This window comes from Magnolia sinica, chromosome 16 (assembly GCF_029962835.1).
Source record: "Magnolia sinica isolate HGM2019 chromosome 16, MsV1, whole genome shotgun sequence".
Taxonomy (NCBI): Eukaryota; Viridiplantae; Streptophyta; class Magnoliopsida; order Magnoliales; family Magnoliaceae; genus Magnolia; species Magnolia sinica.
The window spans coordinates 30,237,466-30,259,277 of record NC_080588.1 but is presented as its reverse complement, the minus strand read 5'-3'; the positions used below and the strand labels follow the sequence as shown (position 1 = coordinate 30,259,277).

The 21,812-nt window shown below is 42.2% G+C and overlaps 1 non-coding gene across 1 annotated transcript; it reads left to right on the top strand.

Annotated features, from left to right (window-relative positions):
• The first annotated feature begins 15,919 nt into the window (after nucleotides 1-15,919).
• LOC131229913 (small nucleolar RNA R71) lies at nucleotides 15,920-16,026 on the top strand. Its single transcript, XR_009163650.1, has one exon. It is a non-coding gene; the product is annotated as a small nucleolar RNA R71 (small nucleolar RNA).
• The last annotated feature ends 5,786 nt before the right edge of the window (nucleotides 16,027-21,812 follow it).

Sequence of the window (21,812 nt, the reverse complement as noted above, 5' to 3'; positions counted from 1 at the left end):
CACGGTCAATTCACTTCACTTCACGGTCATTTCGATGCACTTCGCGGTCAATTCACTTCACTTCATCGTCATTTCCATGCATTTCACAGTCATTTTGCTTCACTTCACGGTCATTTCCATGCATTTCACGGTCATTTCCAGCGATTCCGTTTAGATTCACGGTCATTTCGATGCACTTCATGGTCAATTCCCTTCACTTCACGGCCATTTCCATGCATTTCACGGTCAATTCGCTTCACTTCATGGACAGTTCGATTCACTTCACGGTCAATTCGCTCCAATACAACACACTCAAACCAAATCACTCCCTCTAAAATTCCCGCGACCTTCACGCTCATTTCCATGCTGTTCATTCATTTCTTTAAATGATTTACGATCATGGACCAAAAAATTAAGTACATCCAAAGTTCAAGTGGGTCACGTAATAGAAAACAGTAGAAATAAAATAGTCGGGGTCGACTGGGTCATACCCGGTCGACCTCAACTCACTGTACATATACCCGGTCGACCGGGTTGTAACCCGGTCGACCCCATTTCCCTACAATTCACATAAGTGGGGTTGACCGGGTCTGTAACGTCTCGAAAAAATCCGTACAAAGACCCGAGTACCACCTCAGGCAGAAATTACCCAAGATCAAAATCTTTAGAAAATTAGGTTAATGTTAGCAAGTGTTAAACTAGAGTGCTTGTGAAATTAGCACTAATCACTTTAAATATGATCTGCAAGACCCAAAATGTGCAGAATCATTGACGCTACATTGCCCTGAAATCTAGAATCCATCCTTAAACCCGGTTGCTCTCGGGAGCACACCGAAACTTCGTATCGGACCTGGACCGCACGTCGAAAGTCCGATTACCCCGAAACTATACAGTTATGACCGCATTACTGGACTTGACAACCCCCTCGGAAATCAAGTCTTAATTGTGTCTAGAACTGCACAACTTGAGCCCAGAGCGAAGAGTGCGAGAAACGTGAAAATATTTAGAAATAAAAATCTGAATTTAAGTATATGTATCAATATTGATATTCTTAATAGTAAGAATTCAGACCATCAGAATCTGACTCAAATACACCCTCGGATCAGGAGAAATGTCCCACACATGTAGGTGTACTTGTGACCCTGATCGAGTGACCGTGACCGTTGAACTAAAACTAGTCCGCCACGACTGATCTGTAAATCTGATGGACTGAAACTTTCACTTGCTTAAGATCCAATATTAGTGGAGCTTAAGTCCGACCGCACGTGGAAAAGGGGCCACCGGAAGTGCTCCCAAAACAACCCGTATTTGGATATAACCTAAGTATACCTTGGCCCTGGGGCCATTCCCATCAAACCTGGGCCTATATAAGGACCTTAAACACTCCCTCTCATATGCCATACGAATTTTGTAAACCTTAAGGGAAAGAAGAGAGAAAAGAGAAGAAGAAAGTGAGGAAGAGAGAGAGAGTGAGTGAGAGATAGATGTTGGGATCTTTCCTTGACGCTCCACGTGCTTAGCCACCACTCCTGTGTTGCTATGCAGGCGATACCAATCCCGTTCTTAGGTGAGAAAACCTAAACCTAATCTGTTTTATGGTTTCAGATAGTATAAGTTATGAAATAGCTAACCTAATTTATGCTATAGGTTGCCAATCTGCCGTAGACAAAGACTTAGCCTTAAAACTGAGTTCGTTACGAGTCTACCGACGAAAGGTGCGGACTATAAACATATAGGTTATGGTTTTCAAGGCTTTCAATGTCGGTTAATGGTTTATTACTGATGTGGGTGCAATTTCACATGCCAATTGCGATGTTTGTATTTATGTTTCTAATATATATGAACTATATTGAGTTTAGTATATTCCATGTATATGTAGAAAGTATCGTATACGTATGGAATTTGAATGTGTGTTTGCCATGATTAATTGTCGTATGTTTATGCTAGTTATATGTGTAACAGCTCCTTGGCAAAAGGATTTGTCTTAATACATGCTATCACCAACATACATCATGTATGTTGGAATATGTAGTCTAAGTGTTTGTAGAAATGTCTGAATGAACAAGTGTGTAATAAATTGTACTTTATATGGGTATTGAGAAGAAATTCTCAACTACCTTAATGATGTGTATGATTTTCTCCATGTAACTTATATTCTTTGTTTGTTTTACTTAGACACTGCCTATATGTGAATTCCTGTTTAAGTTGAAATCCATCAAATGCTCACATGCTTGTATGATTGGAATTGTTGATCCATTACTATTCTGATTAGCTTATATGATTATCTATTATAATTGAATGTGTTTGGGACTATGAAATAGTCCAAGCAATCGGTAACAGGTTCTGATTTGGTGGCTGAGGTTGTCTCACCACATAGGACGTGATCGATGAATCCGAGCCGTACTTGGGATGTTGGTGGTGGTTAGGCCACGCGGAGTGCTTATGCACTTCATGTCGATTAACTCAACGTGCATTCGTACTAATGGAGCTCGTCAAGTAACCCGATTGACCCGATGTATGTTCACCATGTATGAACACTACTGCTTGAATCTAAGGTACCAAACTCACTAGTGAAAACCCTTTTAAACCTTGGTACCTCGATCCGCTAAGACTAATGAGCCGGGCATGGTGGTATGGGACACCGTGGTCGAGCTGTCGGCCTACACTAGGGTGACAAGCCTCCCCGTAGTGACCAGTGAGCAACCCAGACTCGTGAGCCGAATACGGTGGTATGAGACACTGTATTCAAACTGTCGACCTACACTGAAAAGGTGACGAGCCCTTTGTAGTGACCTCGAGCGTACACTAAGACTACGTAGAGGCGACGAGCCCTTACGTAGCAATAAGAGTACACTAGGCTTGCACTGATAAGGTGACGAGCCCTTTGCAGCGACCTAGAACTGTATCATCATATGAGATTTACTAGGACTGACGACCCTAGAATGAATCATTGTTTGTGAATTGATATAAGGGAGGTACCTTAGCTTCCCAATCCTGCTGTATGAAAGGGACTAATAATAATTTGGTAATCACGCTCATTTCATCGCACTGCATGTGCCCCGGGTTGAAGAGCACGGAGGGAAGAAAGCATGCCGCGACCGTAAGATGGTATCGCACGAGGGAGTGTAGGTGAGGGCATGCCTCATGCTTACATTTCATCCTTGCATTAATAAGAGTATCTAGGAATGTCTGATATATCTGCTTTATCATTACTGCTTGACTGAATTGATAACATGTTAACCTTTGCTTTATGGTTCCACTGAGTTGATCACTCACTTCCACGTTCTGGGACGGTGTTCTGAACACCCACCAGACTCTGTCTTAGTTGCAGATGATGATGCGACTCAGGAGGCGGAGCCCGATTACTATGACGATCAGGACGAGTTCTCATACATGCAATTCTCCGGTGGTTTCGCTTAGGCCATCCGGATCGACGGGGCTACATGGTTTATTATTGTAGTTGAACTATTTTAAACTATGACATGTATGTAGTGACTCAGTGATGTATTCATACTCTTGAGACCGATCGTGATTTTTTTGGTTCATGCACGTCTATATATATTTTTCAGTCTTCCGCTTGCATTATATGAATTAATCTGGAGTATGAATTACTGTTTTGGTATAATCCCACTTATGATTAATGCACTAACACAGACAACATTTAATCATCATTATCTATGTTGCATAAGTGATGCGTTGGAACTCATGTGTTGAGTTTATGCTCGACCCCCGATTTTCAAGGCGTTAAAGGGTCCTAACCCGGTCGACCGGGTAACTGTACAGGGAGTTGGGGTCGACCGGGTCTGACCCAGTCGACCCCGACTGTTTTCTCTGGCAGGCATTCAATCTGCACTGTTTTCTATCATGTGGCTCACTTGAGCTTCTTATTTCCATCATTTTTCATTCATTTGTGGTTTTGTATTTGAGATGGTGTTACCAGCTCGGCCCTCTTGATTTTTACTGGTTACAGGACATATCAAGGCTTCTAGAAAGAACCCAAGCCAATCAATGTGACCACTTTTTTCCATTGATGACAATCCAATAAGTTTCGAAAATAGCTTATCCACATTTCTGAACATAGATATGATAATGGATCGGAGGATGTTATATTGTATCGGTCAATAGAGAAAGGGCCTCTGTCATCATCAGGTGAAGGATTCGAAGTAGAGGATGTGGGCCACCATCTTCTAATTGAGAATCTTTATTTGCATGAAGGGGGAGAAGGAGACGGTAGTGATTTAGAGGGCATGTTATTCCATGGCGTCGATAGAGAACGAACCGCTATCATCATCTGGAAAAGTATTTGAAGTGGAGCATGTGGGCCACCATCCACCAATCAAGAGACTTGATTTACTTGAAGGGGCAGAAGGAGATGGTAATGTACTAGAGGGTATGTTACTACATGGATTCATAGATAAAAGGCTGCCATCATCTTCTGATGAAGGATTCGAAGTGGAGGAGGTAGGCTCGATCATCAGATCAATGGTGAGGATAAACCAACCATAGACGACACATGTACAAACTCAGTGTACAATAGGAAAATCAGCTATTCGTTACGGACATAACACAACTCAGTTTTTCTTGTTCAGATGAGTCACTATGACATTAGTAAACTTGGTAGAATTTCTCACAGTTCGTGTTCACAATATCGGTATCGATGCATGTATGACACCCTTGAGATACATAAACATCTGTCTTGTCCACAGAAATGTTTAAAGGCATGGATTTCACGGTCAATTCCCTTCAGTTCACGATCATTTCCACGCATTTCACGATCATTCTCGGCGATTCCATGTTGATTCACGGTCATTTCCATGCATTTCACGGTCAATTCCCTTCACTTCACGGTCATTTCCACGCATTTCATGGTCAATTCGCTTCACTTCACGGTCATTTCCATGCATTTCACGGTCATTCTCGACGATTCCGTGTTGATTCACGGTCATTTCCATGCATTTCACGGTCAATTCCCTTCACTTCACGGTCATTTCCACGCATTTCACGGTCAATTCACTTCACTTCACGGTCATTTTCATGCATTTCACGGTCATTCCCGTCGATTCCGTGTTGATTCACGGTCATTTCCACGCATTTCACGGTCAATTCCCTTCACTTCACGGTCATTTCCATGCATTTCACGGTTAATTCGCTTCACTTCACGGTCATTTCCATGCATTTCACAGTCATTCTCGGCGATTCCGTGTTGATTCACGGTCATTTCCACGCATTTCACGATCAATTCCCTTCACTTCACGGTCATTTCCATGCATTTCATGGTCATTCCCAGTGATTCCGTGTTAATTCACGGTCATTTTCACACATTTCACGGTCATTTCCACGCATTTCACGGTCAATTCCCTTCACTTCATGGTCATTTCCACGCATCGCCGAGAATGACCGCGAAATGCATGGAAATGACCGTGAATCAACATGGAATTGCCGGGAATGACCGTGAAATGCATGGAAATGACCGTGAAGTGAAGCGAATTGACCGTGAAATGCATGGAAATGACCGTGAAGTGAAGGGAATTGACCGTGAAATGCATGGAAATGATGGTAAATCAAAACGGAATCACCGGGATTGACCGTGAAATGCATGGAACTGACCATGAAATGAAGGGAATTGACCGTGAAATGCGTGGAATTGACCATGAAGTGAAGGGAATTGACCGTGAAATGCATGGAAATGACCGTGAATCAACACGGAATCGCCGGGAATGACCGTGAAATGCATGGAAATGACCGTGAAGTGAAGCGAATTGACCGTGAAGTGAAGGGAATTGACCGTAAAGTGAAGGGAATTGACCGTGAAATGCATGGAAATGACTGTGAATCAACACGGAATCACCGGCAATGACCGTGAAATGCATGGAAATGACCATGAAGTGAAGCGAATTGACTGTGAAATGCGTGGAAATGACAGTGAAGTGAAGGGAATTGACCGTGAAATGCGTGGAAATGACTGTGAATTAACACAAAATCGACGAGAATGACCTTGAAATGCATGGAAATGACCTTGAAGTGAAGCGAATTGACCGTGTAATGCGTGGAAATGACCGTGAAGTGAAGGGAATTGACCGTGAAATGCAAGGAATTGAACGTGAAATGAAATGAATGAAATTGACCATGAACTGATTGAAATTGGCCACGAAGTGACTGAAATGAATTTTCGACCATCGACCTGATGGAATCTTGGAAAATAAGTAGGTTGGTTAGCTAAAGTAGCATCTCCTACCTATATGGTACGTCAAGTAACTCATTCTGGTTTAAGAGAAATGTTTATTAAATGAATAAAGAACGAAATGAATAAAAAGAGAGAATTTTTTTTATATGCTTATATGTACATATTTATATAAATATGTATTAGAGAAAAATGTCCGTGTTCATTTCCATGCATTTCGCGGTCATTCCCGGTGATTCCGTGTTCATTCATGGTCAATTCGACGCACTTCACGGTCAATTCGCTTCACTTCACGGCCATTTCCACTCACTTCACGGTCAATTCACTTCACTTCACGGCCATTTCCACACACTTCGCAGTCAATTCACTTCACTTCACCATCATTTCCATGCATTTCACGGTCATTCCTGGCGATTCCATGTTGATTCACAGTCAATTTGACGCACTTCACGGTCAATTCACTTCACTTCACGCCCATTTTCATGAATTGACCGTGAAGTACGTCGAATTGACCGTGAATCAACACGGAATCACCGGGAATGACTGTGAAATGCATGGAAATGATGGTGAAGTGAAGTGAAATGACCATGAAGTGCGTGGAAATGGCCGTGAAGTGAAGTGAATTGACCGTGAAGTGCGTCGAATTAACCGTGAATCAACACGGAATTGCCGAGAATGACCGTGAAATTCATGGAAATGACGGTGAAGTGAAGTGAAATGACTGCGAAGTGAGTGGAAATGGCCGTGAAGTGAAGTGAATTGACCATGAAGTGCGTCAAATTGACTGCGAATCAACACAGAATTGCCGAGAATGACCGTGAAATGCATGGAAATGGGTGTGAAGTGAAGTGAATTGACTGCGAAGTGCATGGAAATGGCCGTGAAATGAAGCGAATTGACTGTGAAGTGCGTCGAATTGACTGTGAATCAACACGGAATCGCGGGGAATGATCGTGAAATGCATGGAAATGACGGTGAAGTGAAGTGAATTGACCATGAAGTGCGTGGAAATGGCCATGAAGTGAAATGAATTGACCGTGAAGTGCGTCAAATTAACCGTGAATCAACACGGAATCGCCGGGAATGACCGTGAAATGCATGGAAATGACGGTGAAGTGAAGTGAATTGACCGTGAAGTGCGTGGAAATGACCATGAAGTGAAGTGAATTAACTGCGAAGTGCGTCGAATTGACCGTGAATTAACACAGAATTGCCGTGAATGACCGTGAAATGCATGGAAATGGGCGTGAAGTGAAGTGAATTGACCGCGAAGTGCGTGGAAATGGTCGTGAAGTGAATTGACCGTGAAGTGCATCGAATTGACCGTGAATCAACACAGAATCACCGAGAATGACCGTGAAATGCATGGAAATGACGGTGAAGTGAAGTGAATTGATCGCGAAGTGCGTGGAAATGGCCGTGAAGTGAAGTGAATTGACCGTGAAGTGTTCACTCCCCAAGTATAGGGTTGTGATGTAGTAATAAACTCGGTAAGACCGAGGTCGAATCCACAGGGACTGAAACTTGTACGTTTCCTGAAACTAGGTAGAAATAGAACTAGACTAAGATATGATCTAAACCAAATAGAATTTAAGAAATAATTGTGGAATAGTTATCTAAAACTTTAAGGAATTCAGAGGAAAGAAACTAGGGTTTCAGAGGATCCACTTGTAGAGATCAGGGAGATCTTATGCCTGCATCAAGGATTATGGGATTCAAACTGAACTTACTTGGTCTGGTTTTCAAGAGATGAAAGGTATATGAATTAGAATGGATTCCATCACCAAACCATGCCTAGGAGACAAAGTAAACAACAGAATTAAACTAATTACCAACCAACCAACAATGTATGAAGAACAGGAAGGGTGCTATTATCCTACCATGCCCATGGAACAATGATGAACAACAGGGCCTCCTGACGTCATAAACATCAAAAGAGAAAAAGAGATATTTAAAGCCATTGCAAACCCATTGTAATTTCAGTCACAACAGACCATTAAAGACTGAGAAAATATTCTTTTAATAATCAACTTAAAACCAAGTTCAGTTCAGAAATTCAAATTAAACGCATGAGATAGTGTCTCCCATCTCGCTACAGGCTTCACCTCTTAGCCCTAGCTAAGAGGATTAGCCACACATGGATGGGCTGATTAAACCATAAAATAAAAATAAAAAGGAAAAGAAAAGAACAAGAAGGGAAGAGAGAGAAAACCCAGCCACTGCTTTCGTTTTTCCTTTAGACCGAGCAACTCTCTCTCGTTCCAGCCACCCGCACCTTCACGTCTCTTCCTTTTCTTCCTTCCTTCAAAGCCAACCCCTGCCAAGAATCCCAAGTCCTTTCTCTGCCTCTGCTCTTAATGGAGATGGCCGTCCGATCCTCTCTCTTCTCTTCCCTTCTTGCTTCCACCGTCCAAACATCCTTTCCCCCACGTCCGTTTCTCTCTTTCTCTCCCTGTCGTCCAGCAGCAGCCAAACTCCCTGTATTTTATATATCCATGGGTCCGGAACAGCTGCTGTGAAAAACGCAGTCCATAGGCGTGTGCGTCAACATGCGCAGCAGACGGAACGCGGAAAAACACCTCCATTTGGCTTGAGATTTTGGACGACTGATCGTCCAGAATTGGAATCGGACTTCTTGGTGGGGTTCAAGATCGCTTACTCCATCTTTTGAACGGACTGGATGGCTGATCAGATCACCATCTTGATCACGGAACGACCCGAAAATCCCGGTTGCGCGCAACAGAGCTTGGCGCTTCTTGCGCTGGGACGTTGGTGGAGGCCATGATCGAAATCGGTTGAGAAATCCCCACCATCCATTGAAATCCTTGTGAAAAACCAGTCGGGGAGGAGTAGTTTTCGTAGGTTCTTGTGCGGCCCATTGTACTCACTCAATTCACCGTTCATCCTATGTTGTGCATCGATCTTCGTGTTTGCATCTGCATGGGGCCAAAAGGTCACCTAGATGAGGGTTATAGCTACCCTACTGGACGAATGAACGGTGTGGATCATCTAAATCCATGCTGATGGTGGCCCACTGCTACTTCCTGTGGTCGGCTACGCGTGAAAGAAAAACAGAGAAGGTTTCCTTCTCTGTTTGTGAAAGAGTTCGAGTCCAGGACGGTCAAACCGTCCTGGAGTTTCCGTGCACGCCTGGTGCGCCCATGCTGTACATGTGCGATGCACATGTAGGTCCCATGCTGATGTATATGAGAGATCAGCTCCGTCCATCCTGGTTGCCATATGATTTAAATGGTTGACACCAAAATTGAAGTATTTCAAGATATCAGGCGGGCCCCAGATTGATAAGTTGTGGGCTGATCTGTCCGTTGGGACATTTCTAAAGAGATCCAATGGCTGATTTTCGATGTGTACGGTTAATTTATGGTCCTCAGGCCATGTATGAAGTTTTGAACTGATCGGATGGTGGGAACCCTATGATCTTGCATTCTGGACACTTTTCAGGCCACTTGAGCTTCAATTCCTCGATTTCCTTGGGTCCCTGGCGTGCAAATCTGTCGATCTTGGTCTCATAGGGTCCGTCGCTTGCCTTGGTGACTTCAGACTGTTAAATCTATGCTTTTAGTACCCTTTTCCAGTCCAAACTCGTGAATACACCCTGCATCACAAACATGATTAAATCAGGCCGTTAAACAATACTATGTTTGTAGATCCTGGCAATAACTGGGGTCTGATATGCAATATTCGACCCTCAACACAACCCCTAACCAGCATCTTGTTAGTCCCGAGCAAGGTATGCGAAAAATAAATTGAGAATTACAGGACAATTTCTACAAACTCAAGAGATTTATGAAAAATAGTTCAGATACTCGAATTCTAAGATTCATGAATGTTGGCATTACTTTCTCCTGGAATCAAGCTCACGGTAAACTTCATAATGAAGTTCAAATATTAATCCCTTAATTAGAACAATTCCAAACACTGAATTCCATGGATGTATAGTCTAATCTCGACTTATCAACATTGAGATTCACCTCTCTATTTTAAGGATATTATTGATAACCAATAAGAGAATTCATGATAACCCACTTGGCTTACACATTATCTTTTTATTCTTTTAATATTTGATTTGATTTTTTATTTTTTATTTTTTTATTTTTTTATTTTTTTTTCCATTAAAAGTAACGCCAAGAAGGGGAATTGAGTCCTCACCTATAGGGAGCAAACCTATGGTAAAGACCGGTCACCAAATAGTTTATGAATGTCAACCTTGGGGAATCAAACCTTCACCTGTAGGGAGCAAACCTATGGTGAAAACCATTCGCCCAATCTTTTCAATTTATCAAGTTGGTTCCTTTCAAGCTTAGTGATCACCAAATTAATCCTTCAATATCGAATGAAAACCTTAATGTGTAAGCGAGATGTGACATGTAAAATTATGATTCACTCAATGTTTAAAACTTCTAATCATGGATTAGTAGTTCTAACTTAACTGTGAAATCTAACAAATAGTTAAATCCAAGAGTCATCAATTCCAACATTACTTATCTTGTAATTCTAAATCCAAGATGGCCGTCAAAATCGCTTCGAATTCATACGAAATTCTAGAAAAATTTAAAAATTTTCACAATTTCTGCTCAAGATTTAAGAAGATACTGATTAGGAAACCTAATCTCCCACCCCCAACCTAAAATCTACATTGTCCTCAATGTAAAAGAAATAAGCATGCAATGCACATGGGACAAAATGAGTAAATGAGAAGTGATGGGAAGATAGTACCTGGATGATGCATAGAGAGACACTTTCCAAGAGATCACAGCGTGGGCGTCGGTCAGCATGAGAGAAAAGGCAACAAAAATAACACAAAATAAAATCCTACCTATACCACTTTCGCAGGTGCTCTCGATTGCATTTAGCATATGCAACAAGCCTTTAAACCCCTAGGTTGCCCCTAGTGGACGAGTTGTAGTCTCGTGAGGGTTTGCAGTAATGTTACCCACAAACATTGAACTAACTAATGATAAAAATGAAATGTAATGAAGAACTGGGTTGCCTCCCAGGAGCGCTAAGTTTACCGTCTTCAGCCAGACAAATAAAGCAACTACCTTCAATCCTGGTAAACAGGATCAGTCAAAGGCATGGACATGTCCTCTGAATCAAATTTCTCGACAAATGGTTTCAATCGATGTCCATTGACTTTAAACTCCTTGCCATTGTCGGGATCTCTTATCTCAACGGCCCCATGCCGAAAAACAGTGACAACAATGTAAGGGCCGGTCCAACAAGATCGAAGCTTACCCGGAAAGAGATGTAATCGAGAATTGTACAAAAGTACCTTCTGACCAGGCGTGAATGATTTTCGTAAAATGTGTTGGTCATGAAATGCTTTCATCTTGTCCTTGTAAATTCTCGAATTATCGTACGCATCATTCCGGATTTCCTCAAGTTCATTCAATTGAAGTTTGCGTAGCGAGCCAGCGTTGTCTAGATTGAAATTAAGATTTTTGATCGCCCAGTACGCTTTATGTTCCAGCTCCACAGGCAAGTGACAAGCTTTCCCATAGACAAGTCTAAAGGGAGACATTCCAATAAGGGTTTTAAAGGCAGTACGGTATGCCCATAAGGCATCGGTCAATCGGATTGACCAATCCTTACGATCTGGGTTAACCGTTTTCTCCAAAATGTGTTTGATCTCCCTATTGGAAATCTCAGCTTGTCCACTTGTCTGTGGATGGTATGGGGTGCTCACCTTATGAGAGATACCGTATTTCTTCATTAAGCTCTCAAATGGTTTATTACAAAAGTGTGAGCCCCCATCACTAATGATGGCTCGAGGCGTTCCGAATCGAGAAAGGATGTTTTCTTTTAGGAATTTAATGACCGTGCGATGGTCATTCTTTCGACACTAATCGCTTCGACCCATTTAGTGACATAATCCACTGCGAGCAAAATATACGATTCCCAAACGATTGGGGGAATGGTCCCATGAAATCGATGCCCCAAAGAATCAAATGCTTCAATGATAAGGATGGGATTCAAAGGCATCATATTTCGCCATGCTCCCAATTTTCGACAACGCTCACAAGCTTTGCAAAACTCATGAGTGTCCCTAAACATAGTGGGCCAAGAAAAGCCACACTGCAGAATCTTGGCCGTGGTCTTTTTAGCAGAAAAGTGACCACCACAGGCCTGTGAGTGACAGAAGGAGATGACGCTCTGATGCTCATCGTCTGGTACACATCTCTTTAGGATTTGGTCTGGATAATATTTAAATAAGTAAGGATCATCCTGAAAAGTTGCGCACCTCGGTGAAGAATTTCTTCTTATCTCTGCATCCACTGTGCCGGTATGGCACCTGTAGCAAGATAATTAGCAATATCAGCGAACCAAGGTGAATGGGAGACTCGGAACAATTGTTCATCAGGGAACATGTCGTTGATATGAGTCGCCTCAAGGGAATCAGAGGTATTAAGGCGAGAAAGGTGATCGACCACTACGTTCTCTACTCCCTTTTTATCTTTAATTTCCAAATCAAATTCTTGGAGTAGAAGGATCCATCGTATCAAACGGGGCTTAGAATCATTCTTAGAAAGAAGATACTTAAGTGTCGCATGATCTGTGTAGATAATGATCTTGGATCCGATCAAGTAGGACCTAAATTTGTCCAAGGCGAACACTATAGCTAAGAGTTCCTTTTCCGTAGTCAAGTAGTTCACCTGGGCAGAATTTAAAGTTCTACTTGCATAATGAATGACGTAGGGCCTCTTATCTTTTCTCTGGCCTAGGACCGCCCCAAGAGCATAATCAGAAGCGTCGCACATAAGCTCAAAAGGAAGGCTCTGGGTGGCTGCATGATAGGTGCAGTGGTTAACGTGCCCTTAAGCTTGGTGAAAGCTTCCTGGCATTGCTCAGTCCACTTGTACGGAGCATCCTTTTGAAGAAGAGTACATAAAGGACGAGAGAGGAGACTAAAGTCCTTTATGAATCGCCTGTAAAATCCTGCGTGTCCTAAGAAGGATCGCACGTCTCTGATGTTCTTGGGTGAAGGTAGGTTAGAGCTAAGATCAATTTTTGCCTTATCTACCTCGATTCCCTTGGACGAGATGATATGCCCAAGGACAATTCCCTTTTGAACCATGAAATGGCACTTCTCCCAATTAAGTACCAAGTTCTTTTCTTCACATCTTTTCAGCACACATTTAAGACTTTCCAAGCACTTGCTGAAAGATGGACCGTAAACAGAGAAATCGTCCATGAAGACCTCTAGATATTGCCCCACCATATCAGAAAAGATACTAAGCATACATCGCTGAAAGGTGGCAGGGGCATTACATAGTCCGAATGGCATCCTTCGATAGGCAAAGGTGCCGTAAGGACATGTAAATGTGGTCTTTTCCTGGTCTTCAGGGGCTATCTCTATCTGGTTGTAGCCCGAATACCCGTCAAGGAAACTGTAATAGGAATGACCAGCTAACCTTTCCAGGATCTGATCAATGAATGGTAAAGGAAAGTGGTCTTTCCTCGTGACGGTATTCAACTTCCTGTAGTCAATGCACATTCTCCAACCAGTAGTGACTCTAGTTGGCACGAGTTCATTATTGGCATTGGCTACGATGGTGATTCCGGACTTCTTAGGGACCACTTGAGTTGGACTCACCCATTGACTATCAGATATAGGGTATATGATACCCACGTCCAATAGTTTAAGAACCTCGGCCTTAACCACTTCCTTCATGTTTGGATTTAGTCTACGTTGTGGTTGCCGAGCGGTTTTTGCATTATCCTCAAGATATATGCGGTGAGTACAAATCGAGGGATCGATTCCCTTGAGGTCCGCTATCGTCCATCCCAGGGCTCCTTTATGCTCAATGAGAGTAGAGATGAGCATACTCTCCTGTTCTTTCTCCAGGTGGGTAGAGATCACCACCGGGTATGTCTCGTCTTGACCTAAATAGGCATATTTCAAATCAGAGGGCAAAGGTTTTAGGTCAAGCTTCGGCGGCTTGAGGTTAGACGGTAGAGGCACTACATCGGTTTGTGGCAATTCTTCAAATTGTGGCCTCCACCGGTTAACTTCAAGTACCGGCAAGTATCAAGCAAGTGCAGTATCCTCCCTAATCATGTCATCATCAAAATCATGGGAGTGGGCTGGGCACGTCTCTGATGGTCGGAGGATAAGGTCAGAGGTGTTCGATCTTCCACGAAAGAGTCAATCATGTTAATGTCGTGGAAATCGCCATCATCCTCTGTGCCGCCGTTATTGAAAAAAATGTTTGACTCCAATGTCAAATTTCTAAAAGACATAGTCATGACACCATTCCTGCAATTGATAATTGCATTTGACGTGGCAAGGAATGGGCGACCAAGAATGACGGGAATCTGAGTGCTTGTGTTATTGATGGGTTCGGTGTCCAGGATGATAAAATCTACAGGGTAGTAAAATCGATCGACCTGGACTAACACATCCTCAATTATCCCTCTTGGTACATGAACAGAGTGATCAGCAAGTTGTAGTGTGGTTAGGGTGGGTTTTAATTCACCCAAACCTAACTGTTTGTATACCGAGTAGGGAATCAAATTGACGCTCGCTCCTAAATCAAGAAGTGTGTGATCAATTCGATGGTTCCCGATTACACATGATATGGTTGGGCTACCGGGATCTTTGAATTTCTACGGCACGTCTTGCTTCAGGATGGCACTCACTTTCTCAATCAAGAAGATTTTCTTTTGAATAATTTTTTATCTTTTGGTCGTGCATAAGTCTTTCAGGAATTTGGCATATGAAGGTATCTGTTTAACGACATCAAGTAGAGGAATGTTGACTTTCACCTGTTTCAACACCTCTAGGATATCTTGAGAGTTAGAGAGAGGTTTTGGTGAAACCAACCGTTGGGGGAATAGAGCAACTGGCTTCTCTAGAAGTTCCGGTTCTACTTTTTGTGGGGCATCACTGGATCCATCATTGTTGTCCTCTTCTGGTTCTTGAGGCTTTTCGGGCCTAACTGGAAGAGTTTTATCAATGATCTTCCCACTCCTAAGAGTGGTGATGGATTTAGCATGCCCCATCTGATTTGAAGAGCTAGGATCATTATTCTCGTACTGCGGTTTAGGATTGGGGAGAGGTTGTGCAGGAAGCATCCCCTTTTCTATAACCGTCATACGAGAATCTATCTTTTGCATAAAATCTGTAATTCCCCACATTGCCTGAGCCAGCTTTTGTATGGGATTTTGAACCGGTTCCTCTTGAGGTTTCACTTGATTTGGATTTTGATTGAAGAAACCTGGAGGAGTAGCCGTCTGTCCATTCCTCCAACTAAAGTTTGGATGATTTTTCCAGCCAGGATTGTATGTATTGAAGTTAGGTCCAGTAAAAGGTCTTTGATAGTTGTTTACGGCATTGGCTTGTTCATTCAACACTCCTCGAAAGGCGGGTATTGTAGGACAGTTTTCAGTTGTGTGAATGTTGCACTCACAGATTCCGCAAAAAATTCATTGACCTTATCCTTCTTTCCTTCCATGGCCTCAACTTTCCTTATGAGCGTAGTCACTTTACACTTGAGATCATCCTCTTCTTTCAAGAGATATAATCCACCTTTCTCCTTTAATTGAGTCGGCCTAGACGTGGTGTTCGCCATTGGGTAATAGTCCCATGATTGTGTTTTTTTAGCGAGACTATCGAGGTAATCCCATACCTCGTCGACATCTTTATTAATGAACTCTCCATTACACATTGTCTCGACCATTTGGCGTATGGAAGATGTCAGTCCATCGTAGAAAAAATTTGTAATGCGCCACGTTTCAAATCCGTGTTGTGGGCATGAACTGACCAAATCTTTGAACCTTTCCCAACATTGGAAGAATGTTTCATCTTCCTTTTGGGCAAAGTTCATGATTGCTTTTCTGAGGGTAATCGTTTTATGATGTGGGAAGAATTTTTTTATGAATTCCCTCTGCATGTCGTTCCATGTGCCAATGGATCTAGGACGCAGTGAATGTAACCACGTCTTAGCTTTCTCTTTTAAGGAAAAAGGAAAGAGTTTTAGCCTAATTGTATCCTCAGATACATTAGGAAAACATAATGTAGCTATAATCTCATCGAACTCTTTCAAATGTAAATATGGACTTTCTGATTCAAGTCCATAGAATTTGGGAAGGAGTTGGATAACTCCTGGCTTGATGTCCATTTGTCCTGTGTTTTCAGGAAAAATCATGCATGAGGGCGTACTCACTCCCGCCGGTTGTAGATAATCTCGTAAAGTACGAGGCGGGGGTGCCTGTTGCACCTCATTCTCATCTTGGGTATCCTCCACCCTAGGTGGAAGTAGAGGAGGTTGGTCTTCAGCCATAACTTCACTTAACTTAGGAGATTTCGAGTGGTGTCTAGTCCTGCGATGGATAGTCAACCCCTCAACCACTCCTTCAGTCAAGAGACGTCGAGTGTTGTCACGGGCCCACTTGGGCATGAAACACTCGCAGCCCTCAATTAAATTCAAAGCCTAATCCTAAGAAAGGAAAAAGAAAATCTAAAAAGAAAGAGAGGGAGAGTTGGAAAGGAATTACCAAATTGAAGCTCCTAAGTTAAGGACCTGCAAAATAAAAGAAAAATAAGTTAGATTCTAAAAAGGAGAAAAACAATCCTTTAAAAGAAAGATAACAGTAAACTGATTTCTAAAAGAAAGTGGAAACTACTAAAATAAATTAGGAAAGTCCTAAACTAGAAAGTAAATTACTAAAAGAGAACTGAAAAATAGGAAGTAGAGAAGGAGCTTACCGAATTAGAAATTTCTATTTTAAAGGCCTACAAAATAGGAAGGTTAGTTTCTAAACAAAAATTCTAAAAATAAATGAGGAAACAAATTAGATTTAAAAAGAGTTAAAAATAGAAAGTGAAAAACAAAAGAGAAAAGTTTCTAAAATTAGAGGATTTTTCTAGAAAGGGAAATAACTAACCTAGTTTCTAAAAATAAACTGCTTCCTAAAAATAGAAAAAATACTAGAATTAAAATTTTCAAAATTTAAACCCTAATTCTAAAAGGTAGAAAAAGTAAAGAGATTAGGAAGGAATTACCAATTTATGGACTTATGTCAGGATCCTACAAAATATGGAAACAAGTTAGTTTCTAAGAATAAAATAAAATAAAAACTTTTAGCCTAAAGTTAGTAAAATCCTAATCCTAACCTAATTCTAAAACTAATTAATTTCAGAAAATCGTAACCGTTAGTCCCCGGCAACGGCGCCAAAAACTTGTTCACTCCCCAAGTATAGGGTTGTGATGTAGTAATAAACTCGGTAAGACCGAGGTTGAATCCACAGGGACTGAAACTTGTACGTTTCCTGAAACTAGGTAGAAATAGAACTAGACTAAGATATGATCTAAACCAAATAGAATTTAAGAAATAATTGTGGAATAGTTATCTAAAACTTTAAGGAATTCAGAGGAAAGAAACTAGGGTTTCAGAGGATCCACTTGTAGAGATCAGGGAGATCTTATGCCTGCATCAAGGATTATGGGATTCAAACTGAACTTACTTGGTCTGGTTTTCAAGAGATGAAAGGTATATGAATTAGAATGGATTCCATCACCAAACCATGCCTAGGAGACAAAGTAAACAACAGAATTAAACTAATTACCAACCAACCAACAATGTATGAAGAACAGGAAGGGTGCTATTATCCTACCATGCCCATGGAACAATGATGAACAACAGGGCCTCCTGACGTCATAAACATCAAAAGAGAAAAAGAGATATTTAAAGCCATTGCAAACCCATTGTAATTTCAGTCACAACAGACCATTAAAGACTGAGAAAATATTCTTTTAATAATCAACTTAAAACCAAGTTCAGTTCAGAAATTCAAATTAAACGCATGAGATAGTGTCTCCCATCTCGCTACAGGCTTCACCTCTTAGCCCTAGCTAAGAGGATTAGCCACACATGGATGGGCTGATTAAACCATAAAATAAAAATAAAAAGGAAAAGAAAAGAACAAGAAGGGAAGAGAGAGAAAACCCAGCCACTGCTTTCGTTTTTCCTTTAGACCGAGCAACTCTCTCTCGTTCCAGCCACCCGCACCTTCACGTCTCTTCCTTTTCTTCCTTCCTTCAAAGCCAACCCCTGCCAAGAATCCCAAGTCCTCTCTCTGCCTCTGCTCTCTACGTTTTTTCCTCTGACGTCCAGCACTGTTCACGGCTGCAACCTCCTCACGTCCCTCACACGCTGCCTCCAGCCACGTCCGTTCTCTCTTTCTCTCCCTGTCGTCCAGCAGCAGCCAAACTCCCTGTATTTTATATATCCATGGGTCCGGAACAGCTGCTGTGAAATACGCAGTCCATAGGCGTGTGCGTCAACGTGCGCAGCAGACGGAACGCGGAAAAACACCTCCATTTGGCTTGAGATTTTGGACGACTGATCGTCCAGAATTGGAATCGGACTTCTTGGTGGGGTTCAAGATCGCTTACTCCATCTTTTGAACGGACTGGATGGCTGATCAGATCACCATCTTGATCACGGAACGGCCCGAAAATCCCGGTTGCGCGCAACAGAGCTTGGCGCTTCTTGCGCTGGGACGTTGGTGGAGGCCATGATCGAAATCGGTTGAGAAATCCCCACCGTCCATTGAAATCCTTGTGAAAAACCAGTCGGGGAGGAGTAGTTTTCGTAGGTTCTTGTGCGGCCCATTGTACTCACTCAATTCACCGTTCATCCTATGTTGTGCATCGATCTTCGTGTTTGCATCTGCATGGGGCCAAAAGGTCACCTAGATGAGGGTTATAGCTACCCTACTGGACGAATGAACGGTGTGGATCATCTAAATCCATGCTGATGGTGGCCCACTGCTACTTCCTATGGTCGGCTGCGCGTGAAAGAAAAACAGAGAAGGTTTCCTTCTCTGTTTGTGAAAGAGTTCGAGTCCAGGACGGTCAAACCGTCCTGGAGTTTCCGTGCACGCCTGGTGCGCCCATGCTGTACATGTGCGATGCACATGTAGGTCCCATGCTGATGTATATGAGAGATCAGCTCCGTCCATCCTGGTTGCCATATGATTTAAATGGTTGACACCAAAATTGAAGTATTTCAAGATATCAGGCGGGCCCCAGATTGATAAGTTGTGGGCTGATCTGTCCATTGGGACATTTCTAAAGAGATCCAATGGCTGATTTTCGATGTGTACGGTTAATTTATGGTCCTCAGGCCATGTATGAAGTTTCGAACTGATCGGATGGTGGGAACCCTATGATCTTGCATTCTGGACACTTTTTAGGCCACTTGAGCTTCAATTCCTCGATTTCCTTGGGTCCCTGGCGTACAAATCTGTCGATCTTGGTCTCATAGGGTCTGTCGTTTGCCTTGGTGACTTCAGACTGTTAAATCTATGCTTTTAGTACCCTTTTCCAGTCCAAACTCGTGAATACACCCTGCATCACAAACATGATTAAATCAGGCCGTTAAACAATACTATGTTTGTAGATCCTGGCAATAACTGGGGTCTGATATGCAATATTCGACCCTCAACATGAAGTGTGTCGAATTGACCGTGAATCAATACGGAATCGCCGAGAATGATCGTGAAATGCATGGAAATGACGGTGAAGTTAAGTGAATTGACCACGAAGTGCGTCAAAATGGCCGTGAAGTGAAGTGAATTGACCGTGAAGTGCGTCAAATTGACCGTGAATCAACACGAAATTGCCGGGAATGACCATGAAATTCATGGAAATGGGCGTGAAGTGAAGTGAATTGACCGTGAAGTGCATGGAAATGGCCGTGAAGTGAAGTGAATTGACCGTGAAGTGCGTCGAATTGACCATGAATCAACACGGAATCGGCACGAATGACCGTGAAATGCATGGAAATGACAGTGAAGTGAAGTGAAGTGATCGCGAAGTGCATGGAAATGGCCATGAAGTGAAGTGAAGTGATTTGACCGTGAAGTGAGTTAAATTGACCGTGAATCAACATGGAATCGCCGGGAATGACCGTGAAATGCATGGAAATGACGGTGAAGTGAAGTGAATTGACCGCGAAGTGCGTGGAAATGGCCATGAAGTGAAGTGAATTGACCGTGAAGTGCGTCGAATTGACCGTGAATCAACACGGAATCATCGGGAATGACCGTGAAATGCATGGAAATGACGGTGAAGTGAAGTGAATTGACTGCGAAGTGCATGGAAATGGCCGTGAAGTGAAGTGAATTGACCGTGAAGTGCGTCGAATTGACTGTGAATCAATACGGAATCGGCGGGAATGACCGTGAAATGCATGGAAATGATGGTGAAGTGAAGTGAATTGACTGCAAAGTGCGTGGAAATGGCCGTGAAGTGAAGTGAATTGACCATGAAGTGGGATTTTAACCATCGACCCGATGGATTCTTGGAAAATTACTATGTTGGTTGGCTAAACTAGCTTCTCTTACCCCAAAATCATATATGGTACATTAAGTAACTCATTCTAGTTTAGGAGATATGCTTGTTAAATAAATAGACAAAGAAATGAATTAAGAGATAGAAAAATATTTTTATATGCTTATACATACATATTTATATAATTCTGTATTCGAGAAAAATGTAAGGGAGAAAAAGTTCTCCATGTAAATAATTAAAAAAAATAAAATTACAAAGTGGAACAGCGAGTTGGGGTTGACCAGGTTTGGACCCGGTGGACCGGGTCAGTGGGACAGCGAGTCGGGGTCGACGATCCGGTCGACCGGAACAAGGCGGGTTTTTTTTTTCCTACTGTAATCTTATCGCTGTTTATGGGTCCCATTATGATGTATGTATTATATCCAAAACATCCATCTATTTGGCGAACTCGTATTAAGGCTTGAGATGAAAATAAGTCAGATCTAGCTATCAAATGGACCACACCGTAAAAGGCAGTGGAGGATTGCACGTCTACCATTGAAATTCTTTCATGGGTCACAGAGGTTTTGGATCATTATGAAATTTGTTTTTCCTCTTCATCCAGGTCTTTGTGACCTTATGAATAGATTGGATGGAAAATATATGTTATGGTGGGCCCTACAAAAATTTTAACGGTGAAAATCAATTTTCCCACTGCTTGTTGTGGTGTGGTCCAGTTGATCTTTGGGTATGATTCTTTTTTTTTTTTTATAATGCTCCGAAATGATCTCGAAATATGGATGAACGTTGTGGATATAATAAATACATAACTGTGGGGCCCATGCAACGTTGATATCTTTTGAACCGTTCGTACAACTTGGAGTTCGATGAGCGTAAGCGCTCGTCTTCGAGCACCAGGCGATCCGCCTCAGGAAGGAAAGCAGGGGCATTTTCAACCTGAGAAATGGGGCCGTACAGCTGGGGAATATTCTTGGAAGGTAAAAAGCGAGTGGGCTTAAAAAGGTTGTGGGCCATATACTGGTTGTACCGTTGGAAATTTCTCATTTGGGAACTAGTCTATTTTCCCGGTGCGGGAGGGACGCCAGTAGTGATATTTTAGGAGGTCACACGTTTGATGTGTATGTGAGATCAAATCCGACCATTATATTTGTAATCAAATCCAACCATTAGATGTGTAATCCTATGGTAAGATAGTAGCCAAAAAATAAGGATAATATGTTATTAATTTGAGTCACACAAAGCAAAATAGTTAGGAGAGAGACGTCGGCCCTCGATTTTTACAAGGCCCACTATATTGTGTATGTAAAATCGATTACACCCATTAGATGCGA